Source organism: Physeter macrocephalus, chromosome 7 (genome assembly GCF_002837175.3).
Source record: "Physeter macrocephalus isolate SW-GA chromosome 7, ASM283717v5, whole genome shotgun sequence".
Taxonomy (NCBI): Eukaryota; Metazoa; Chordata; class Mammalia; order Artiodactyla; family Physeteridae; genus Physeter; species Physeter macrocephalus.
The window spans coordinates 105,381,169-105,391,727 of record NC_041220.1 but is presented as its reverse complement, the minus strand read 5'-3'; the positions used below and the strand labels follow the sequence as shown (position 1 = coordinate 105,391,727).

The 10,559-nt window shown below is 36.7% G+C and overlaps 1 non-coding gene across 1 annotated transcript; it reads left to right on the top strand.

Annotated features, from left to right (window-relative positions):
• Positions 1–202: 202 nt before the first annotated feature.
• Positions 203–296, top strand: LOC112063817 (small nucleolar RNA U83B). Its single transcript, XR_002891199.1, has one exon. It is a non-coding gene; the product is annotated as a small nucleolar RNA U83B (small nucleolar RNA).
• The last annotated feature ends 10,263 nt before the right edge of the window (positions 297–10,559 follow it).

The following is a 10,559-nucleotide window of genomic DNA, read 5'->3' as shown; positions in this document are numbered from 1 at the left end:
GCGTGTGTCCTAGAACCAACTGTTGAAAAGACTGTTCTTTCTCCATTAAATTTTTCTGCATCTTTGTTGAGAATCAATTGAGTATAAATGTAAAGATTTAATTCTGGATTCTCAATTTCATTCCATTGAACTATATACTTATTCTAAGCCTACACGTCATTAGAAATGGTTAATTCTCCAACTTTATTTTTAAGTTTGCTTTCCCTTTCAGTAATGAGGCTCCTGAATGATTGCGGGGCATAGTGTCAGAGTCAGACTGTGGAAGTATTCCTTGCTGTCTTCCTTCTGAGAACAGCTCTGGTCAGGTGGCTGGGACCACCAGAATCTGGGGGGCGGTGAGGGGGTGGGAGTGGCTCATATATTGTCAGACCTGTCTCCAGCCCCATGCTGGATCTGTGCTGACCCAATGGCCTTGCACCTTCCCAGGGTGGCTTTGTCCAATACAGTGAAGTGACCAATTAGTTTATCATGCTCAAAGGCTGTGTGGTGGGAACCAAGAAGTGAGTGCTCACCCTGCCCTAGTACTTGTTGGTGCAGACCAAATGGTGGGCCCTGGAGAAGACTGACCTCAAGTTTATAGACACCACCGCCAAATTTGGGCATGGCTGCTTCCAGACTGTGGAGGAGAAGAAAACGTTCATGGGACCACTTAAGAAGGACCGAATGGCAAAGGAAGAAGGGGCCTAATGTCAGAACAGATTTGCACAGCTGGTAGGATCTCAACAAAGTTATTTTCCAGTAAGGGGTGGGTGGGGAAGTTTGCTTTCTCTATTCTTATCATCTTGCAATTTCATATGAATTTCAGGATGGATGTGTCAATTTCTGCAGAAAAAAAAAAGGTAGCTGGGATTTTGATAGGAATTGCATTGAATATGTAGACCAATTTGCGAGTGTTGCCTTATTAACAATATTAAGTCTTCCATTCCATGACAATGGATGTTCTTCCATTGATTTAAATATTCTTTAATTTATTTCAATTTTTTGTAGTTGTCCGTACCCAAGTCTTGCATCTAATGTTAAATCTGTACCTAAGTGTTTTATTCTTTTTTATGCTATTGTGAATTGAGTTGTTTTCTTAATTTTATTTTTGCCATAATTGTTGTTGATGTGTAGAAATATAATTAATGTATGTATACTGACCTTGTATCCTGCAGCTTTTGTAATCTCATTTACTAATTTTGCTGACACATATATATATGGAATCTGAAAAAAAAAAATGGTACTGATGAACCTAGTGGCAGGGCAGGAATAAAGACGTAGACATAGAGAATGGACTTGAGGACACGGCAGGGGAGGGGCAAGTTGGGACAAAGTAGAGTAGCATCGACATATATACACTACGGAATGTAAAATAGATAGCTAGTGGGAAGAAGCAGCATGGCACAGGGAGATCAGCTCTGTGTTTTGTGATCACCTAGAGAAGTGGGATAGGGAGGGTGGGAGGGAGGCTCGAGAGGGAGAGGATACGGGGATATATGTATGCATATGGCTGATTAACTTTGTTGTACAACAGAAACTAACACAGTGTTGTGAAGCAATTATACTCCAATAAAGATCTATTAAAAGAAAAAAAAGAAATTTTGTAGGATTTCCCATATGCAAGATTATGTCATCTGTAAACAGAGATAGTTTTACTTTTTCCTTTCCAATTTGGGTGTCATATTTTTCATATTTTTGACTGCCCTGGTTATAACCTCTATTATGATGTGGGATAGAAGTGATGAAAGCAGACACATTTATTTTTGTCTTGTTTCTCATCTTAAGGGGAAAATATGCAGTCTCCCACCATTAAATATGATATTAGCTGTGGGTTTTTCTTAGATAGCATTTAGCGAGTTGAGTAAATTTTCTTCTATTTCTAGTTTGTTGAATATTTTTATCGTGAAAGGACATCTAACTGCTCACCATCCATAATTAACAAACAATAACATTTTTTCATAGTCGCTTTATTTTTTTCTTCCAGCTTTATTGAGTTATAATTGATGTACAGCACGTGTATAAATTTAAAGTGTACCGCATAATGATTTGACTTACATATACCATGGAATGATGACCAGAATAAGTTTAGTGAACATCCGTCATCTCATATAGAGACGAAATTAAAGAAATAGAAAAATGAGATATTTTTTCCATGGGATGAGTACTCTTAGGATTTAGTCTCTTTCATATATAACATACAGCAGTGTTAATTATACTTATCATGTCATACATTACATAAATAAATACCGAGTACTTATTTATCTTATAACTGGAATTTTGACCGCCTTCATCCAAATCTCCCTCTCCTTACCCCTCCCCCGCCTCTGGTAATCACAAATCTGATCTCCTTTTCTATGAGTTTTTTGTTTGTTTGTTTTTGAAGTAGAATTGACATGCAACACTATATTAGTTCCTGTTACATGACATAGTGACTCAATATTTCTATACACTTCAAAATAATCACTGCAATATGTCTGGTTACCATCTGTCACCATACAAAAATATTATATAATTATTGATTATATTCACCACATTGTACATTTCATACCCATGACTCCATAGTCACTTTATATTTTAAAATGTTTAATATAAATAATACTGATAATTACTTTAACAAATACCATTTACATCCCTTAATTCTTTTTCCCAGTTTCATTCCTCTCACCGTCACCTTGACCAGCAGCAGCAGATTATGAGGTTATTGCATGTTCTTGTCCTTGTCTTTATATTGTCACAACATTGTATGTGCATGTACATAATACATAGTGTTGTCTGCCTAAGTTTTAATGTTTATAATGTGGCATATCATTGCATACATTTTTTCCCATTATTATATATATATATGTTTTTATATCTTCTAGGCTGATACAAGGAATGATTCTTTTATTTAAGTTTTGTATAGTTTTCTCTCACATGAATATTCTTTATTTTATTCATTCATATCCTCGTTGATGGATATTTAGATTTTATTCTTAACTTATTGCTTTTATAAGCAAAGCAGCAGTGAACTTTTGGCACATGTCATTTTATGCCTATGAGTATGAGTTTTTTCTAGAGTATATACATAAACATGGAAAAGTGGAAATTGTGAAGTTTGTATATTTTTAAATTTACTAAATATTACCAGATTATTCTCAAAAGTGTTTGTACCCATTTCCCCTTTGAATGAGAATGTCCTTTCCATACACCTTTACCTGCACCTGGAATTGCAGGACTGACATTTTAAAAGATGTGCCTTTGAGGTGCTCACAATCTAGAGCAGCTCTGTTAGAAATTTCTGTGATGATGGAGCTGTTCTTAATCTACCCAGTCTAAAATCGTAGGCAGTAGTCACACATGCTATTGAGCAGTGGAAATCTGGTGACTACACATGAGGAACAGGCTTTTTACTTTTAATTTAATTTGAAATGTATATAGCCCTATGAAGTTAGGAGGAACTAGATAGGACAGCAGAGCGCTAGATGGAGAGAAGAAGACCTCCTAACACCAGTAGTACCTGACAAGTGTCGACTGGAAGAGATACATTAAATGTTGCAAATGTTTAGAGGAGGGAGAGACAGCTTTAAGGAAGTTGGAGGTGATTTGGGAAGGAAAGGTTTGAATTAGGAGTAATGTTTGTGTTGGAAGAGAAGTCTGGGCAAACCAGTCTGCAGTGGGGAGATGAGTTATTACTAAAAATGACAGTTATGGCAACTATATACAATATGGATAATAGTTTGTGACACAACATTAGGTGAAAAAATAAAAGTAAGAAATGCTGTGATACTCTACAACTTCTAAAATGTTTAATGCAGATTGGTAATGAAAAGTTACTGTGTTAGAATGGAAAATTTAAAAATCATTGTTTATTTTTTTCAAACTGTCTTTGGTTCTTTATGATATTTTTTCTTTTTTAAAGATTAGTAGATTTTGTGGAATTATAAGAATAATTTAATGAACAATTAAGGACCAGATTTATCCATAGTAATAAGGTAATATTCTTGAGTTGGAAAAATCTAAACATAATCTTGACTTGAATAGCAGAACTTCTAAATAGAGAATCACACAAATAGAGAGATTGCTGAAAATTCCTGACTCTACATGTATCCTTCAGCAAAACCTTATTATGGCACATTATGGATTGATTATTCTAAACTACCTGCTGTGATCTTAGTCAATACAAGGCATGAATTATTTAGGAATCAGGTTTTGTTCTTTCTTGTAGGAGCACAAGACAGCCACTAGCTCTCTTCCAAGTAAAAAGACACACCAACAAAAAACCTCTAAAGAAAAAAAACAAAAAATATGATAGAAAACATGCACATTAAGGTTTTAATTTAATTTTTCCCTTCTCCTTGGTCTTTGCATATTCAAAGGGAAGTGGAGGTTTGGTATGTATTTCCAGTTGGTTTGAGGAAAAATAGAATCTATTCCTTGATGGTTTGGGTGGAAATGGCCTTGGGCATCCAGCTGTTGTTTCGGTTAATCAAAGAAAGGAGAATGAATTTTTTAATAAAATAAGTCTTGAACTTGCAGAAGAATTATAAATGTGGAAGAAAGAACTTTGAGGAAATACTATTGACCTGAGGCACTATTCTCCTTCAATACTGTAGTATTTATTTTCTCTCAACAAGAATATTCTTCTACATAACCATAATAACATCATCAAATTTGGGAAAGTAACCTTGATACAATATTACCATCTAACCTTCAAATTCCATTGAAGTTTTCCAAATATCCCAATAATGTTCCTTTATGGTGAAAGGGCATAATTCAGAATCACATGTTACCCCCAGAATAATTCATTTTTTCCTGAAAGTTCATGCTCTTGACGCTTTTGAAGACCGCAGGCCAGTTATTTTTACAATCTGCCTCAATTTGGCTTTGTCTAATATGCCTCATATTTAGTTTCACATCGCACATTTTTAGCAGGAGTATCTCAGAATTGATGTTGTGTTCTTCTCACTGCATCTGTGACAGCCTGTGTTCTACAAGATGGCTCCACAGAGATCTTCCACCTTGCATGCTGTCCTTTTATTATTTGTTTCCCCTGTGCTATATGGTAGGTCCTTGTTTATCTATTTTATATATATAGTAGTTTTGTATCTGTTACTCCCAAACTCCTAATCTATCCCTCCTCCACACATTTCCCTTTCGGTAACTATAAGTTTGTTTTCTATCTCTGTGGGTCTATCTTTTTTGTAAATAAGTTCATTTGTATCATTGTTTTTTAGATTCTACATTTACGTGGTATCACATTTGTCGTTCTCTGCCTGGCTGTTCTTACAGTGTGCTGGTGACTGTCCTCCTCCTGCCAGGCGGGATACGCGTTCTCTTTCCTTGATATGAGTGGGCCTGTGACTCTGAAGGGACTGATACAATGTGTCTTCCAAAGTCAGGTCACAAAAAGCAGTGTAGCTTCCTGCCGGCCCGTTTGGAAGTGCTCACTCTTGGAACTCCGTCTCCATGCCCTGGGGAATCAGAGAGACCATACCAAGTGGCCATGTGTCGGTATTCTGTCTGAAATCCACAGGTGACACGCCAGCTGACAACAAGCATTCACTTCCAATGTCTCAATAATGTCCTTTATAGCTGAGTAACTCTTCAGCTGAGTCTGGCCTTCAGCTACTGAATCATCTCCAGCCTTCATTGTTCTTTGCTGAGGCTTCAGACAACATGGAACAGAGATAAGTCAGGGCTCCAAAGCTCTGTTCTGGACCATCGTGGTTCTCCCCCCACTGGGTCTAGATGCCAGAGCTCATCTACTCCACCTCCTAGCTTTAGGATTGAATTATTTGGAAAGGAAAGGGAAAGGGAGGAGAAGAGGACCAAGATTTGGGAGTTGATAAATAGTGTTCATATTCTGGTGTTGCCATCTGTAAAGAGTCATCTTTGGCTTCCTGCTAAACCAGACTCGCCGCTTCCTCCTCTGAAAAGCGTGGGTGATGGTGAAGATTACTCCCACCTGAGGCTGTTGGGAACGCTGCATCCTAACATCTGCCCTTTCCTTGTCCTATGCCCCCCACCGTCCCACATACACACTGACACAGATCAGCCTTCTCCTAGAAGGCAGGAGGTGTTTATGTATCTTTATATACCTAGTGCTTAGCTCATAGTAAGCATTCCATAAATTTCATATAATGAATGAGTCAACTATATTTAAAAATCTTTATAAATTGTAAAATGCCATATGAGCAACGGCTATGACTAATGAATAAAGATTTCTAACTCTCTGAAATATTCACCTATTTATTAAAATATGCTTCTATATATAAACTTATTTTTTAACCTTCACACGACTTCTAGCACAATTCCTGGTAAATGACAGGGGCTCAATAAATATGAATAATCAGATAAATGGATGTGGGGTTGGATAAATGGAAAAATAAGTAAATAATAAGTTAGGTGTTTATAAAAAGAGAATATTCTGGGATGATTTAATTTTTTAGACCTTGTGCAGATGGAAACCCTTAGGAGTTGCCTGTGAATTAAATTAGGGAAGTACTTGGCCAGCCACACAGCCCAGAACTGATGAGAAATTTGCCAGTGCTTCAGTTGAGCGAATTGTTTAGATGTCAAAAATGGAGGGTTTAGACTCAGAACTGTTACATAGTATAAAAAACCAAATGTGATTGTTATACTGCTGATTTGTGCAACTGTTTTGCAGTATATTACAGGATAAAGTCCAAATTTCCAAGCATGTTTTTCCAAGTTCTTCCCCATCTGGCTGCAACCTATACCTCCAGCTTCTTCTGGCATTTCCTATTCTCTCCCTTTCCCTCTCTTTTATATACGGTTACGAGTTAAACGTTTTTCTTGGTATTTGTGTTCTGTTGCAAAGTGGAAATAAAAACTTCCCTGAACCTCTCATTGCTGAGACTCGAATAATACAAAACATAACAATCAGTAAATGTAATTTCATCTATTAAATATTTACTGATTATTTAATTCATGCCATAAACTGTTGAAGGCACTGCGGATAAATAACTCATAACCCCCAACCTCACAGCAAAATGAGAAACCAAAAACATTAGGATTGTCATGCCCAATAAGATGCTATAAGTGCTGTCAATCCGCATTGTAGATATTATTGGCGCACAGTTAGTTATTATTATTTTTTATTCAACAAGTTTTTATTGAGCACCCACTATGAGCTAATCTACTTGTTAACATTAACATAGTTCAAATGATACAGTCTCCGTATTTCATAGAACTTATTTATGTTAGTACAGTGAATAGGAAATAAATAATTAAATGGATAAGTAATGTAATTGAACTTGGAGATAAATGCCATGAAGAAAAATAAAGGAGAGAAAAGAGATAGAGACTAACGGGAGGTGGGAACCAGTTTACTTGTCTTATGGAAGGATGGCTTCTTCGAGGAGGAAATTTTTGAGAATCAGGGACTTGTAAATAGTAAGGGGAGACAGAGAGAATAGGCAGTGATAAGGTTATGAGGCAGGAATATATTTGTGAATTACGGGAACAGCAACAAGTCCAGTAATCATAATAGGCTGAGTGGGGTATGTGGTGTGAAATGAAGTTGGAGATACTGGCAGGGTCCTAACCCTATAGGACCTTGTGCATATTAACAGAGTTTAAATTTTGTTTATAGTGTGATTGTGTATTGTTTATTTGAGCTTTGAGTAAGGGAGTGGCATGATTTAATTCATGTATTAAAATGAAAATAGAGTGTATAGTTGATTTACAATGTTGTGTTAGTTTCAGATGTACACAAAGTGATTCAGATATATGTTCTTTTTCAGATTCTTTTCCATGATAGGTTATTACAAGATCTTGAATATAGTTCCCTGTGTGAGTCAGTAGGTGGTCATTGTTCATCTTTTTTATATATAGTAGTGTATATCTGCTAATCTCAAACTCCTAATTTATCCTCCCTGACCCTTTCCCCTTTGGTAACCATAAGTTTGCTTTCTATGTCTGTGGGTCTGTTTCTGTTTTGTAAATAAGTTCATTTGTATGGGAACAGCAACAAGTCCAGTAATCATAATAGGCTGAGTGGGGTATGTGGTGTGAAATGAAGTTGGAGATACTGGCAGGGTCCTAACCCTATAGGACCTTGTGCATATTAACAGAGTTTAAATTTTGTTTATAGTGTGATTGTGTATTGTTTATTTGAGCTTTGAGTAAGGGAGTGGCATGATTTAATTCATGTATTAAAATGAAAATAGAGTGTATAGTTGATTTACAATGTTGTGTTAGTTTCAGATGTACACAAAGTGATTCAGATATATGTTCTTTTTCAGATTCTTTTCCATGATAGGTTATTACAAGATCTTGAATATAGTTCCCTGAAATTAAAATGAAAATATAGAGTATAGTTGATTTACAATGTTGTGTTAGTTTCAGATGTACACAAAGTGATTCAGATATATGTTCTTTTTCAGATTCTTTTCCATGATAGGTTATTACAAGATCTTGAATATAGTTCCCTGTGTGAGTCAGTAGGTGGTCGTTGTTCATCTTTTTTATATATAGTAGTGTACATCTGCTAATCTCAAACTCCTAATTTATCCTCCCTGACCCTTTCCCCTTTGGTAACCATAAGTTTGCTTTCTATGTCTGTGGGTCTGTTTCTGTTTTGTAAATAAGTTCATTTGTATCATATTTTTAGATTCCACATATAAGTGATATCATATGATAATTTGTCTTTCTCTGTCTGGCTTACTTCTCTTAGTATCATAACCTCTAGGTCCATCCATTTTGCTTCAAATGGCATTATTTCATCCTTTTTTATGGCTGAGTAATATTCCATTGTGTATACGTGCCACACCTTGGTTGACCATTCGTCTGTTGATGGACATTTAATTTCTTTTACACAACATTGTAAATCACCATACTTTAATTTTAAAAACTAAAAAATAAAGAAAAAGAAAAGGAAAAAGAAAATATAAGAGGAGGGGAGCAAGAATGGAGGACACTGCAATGTCTGATGAGAGCTTTAGCTGATGGGGTAGTGGTGGAGTTGTTGAGAAGTGGTCAAGTTCACAATGTAGGTTGGAAGTAACTGGAGAGACTTGCTAATTGATTGAAAATGGGAGTTAAGAAAAGGTAATCAAGGTTTTTGACCTGATCAATGAGTTATTAGGTAGGTAGTTGGTTACACCAGTCTGGAATTTGGGGAGCATCAAAACTGAAGATATAAATATGGGAGTTATGAGCACGTATATGGTATTTAAAATTATGGGACTGCTTACTTAGGAAGAGCGTGTGGTTAGACAAGGGCCGAGGGGCAAGGGCTGAGATCAGGAAACATCAGTATTTACCGGTGGTGGAGGAGGAGAAGACAGCAAAGGAGTCTGAAGAGAACAGACTGCTTTCTCAGAAGACAGGACAAAATCAAGACTGTGGTTTCCCAAGCACCAAGTAAGAATGTGTTTCAAAAAAGATGAGTGGTCAACCGTGTCCTGAGATTCTAAGATGAGGCTTGAATTTGAATGAACCAATGGCTCTGCTAGCTTGGGGGTTGCTTGTCCCTCTGAAAACTACAGTATCATTGTAGTGGTGGGAACAAAATCCTCACTGAAGTGGATTCAAAACAGAGTAGAAGGTGAGGAAGAGGTAAAAGTGAGGCTAGACACGTAATTCCAAGGCTCAGGTCATTGGCTCCATCTTCAGCTCTACTGAAATCAACAAAAATGACGATCAGGAGGAGTGATGGAGAGAAAGATGGTGACCACGTGTCAAATTCTTTAATGAGTGAAGAAAAATGACAGGATTGTGGTTGATAATTTTCACAAAGAGAGGTAGGGGTGATGTAATCTGATGACATGTATTTTAGTGGAGCTCTGATGGATTTTTGACAGGGAAGAGGAATGGTATCTCAAAGCAGCATGAAAAACAAAGATAATATCTCCTCTACATTTGTGTCCTGCAGTACATGGGTTGTGGGAGGGAAAAAAAAAGATTACTTTTTTGAGCTTTAAGGGAAGCTCAGGACAATGGGCAAAAGAGCTGTGAATCAGGGGCAGCCAGGGAGGGCTTCATGGAGGAGGTGATACTTGAAGTGACCATCGAAGGGTGAATAGGTGCTTGTCAGGCAGGTGACAGGGGAAGGACACATCATACAAAGAAAAGCATTTGAAAAACCTCGAGGGTGAGAGACAGCAGACAGTGTTTCAGACCATCAGCAGTTGAATCTGCGTAAAGAATTCACTAAGACCAAAACATTAGTAAGGAACGGAATAGAGGATATACAGCCACTCAAGTAGACAAGACGCCTTTAAACACATTTTGAGGAATGTTAAACCTATAAAGTATTAGTTTTGTATGACTCATACCTGTAAATACTAAATAATAAATAAATGGTTTTTAATAATTTAAGTCAGACGATAAATGCAGGTAATATCAATCAAGAACATACTCTATGCTAGGCCCTGGATTACATGCACACACCAATATATTTGCTTCTAACACCAAGCCCAGGGTAGGCGGTGCAGCATTCTGACTTTACAGGTGTAGAAACAGACACAGAGACATCACTTGTTTTGCTCAAAGTTATGCAAGTAGTAAATTGTGGACCTGGGATTTAAACTCAGTAATTCCAACTCTAAATGATTCTTTTTTTTTTTTTTTTTTTT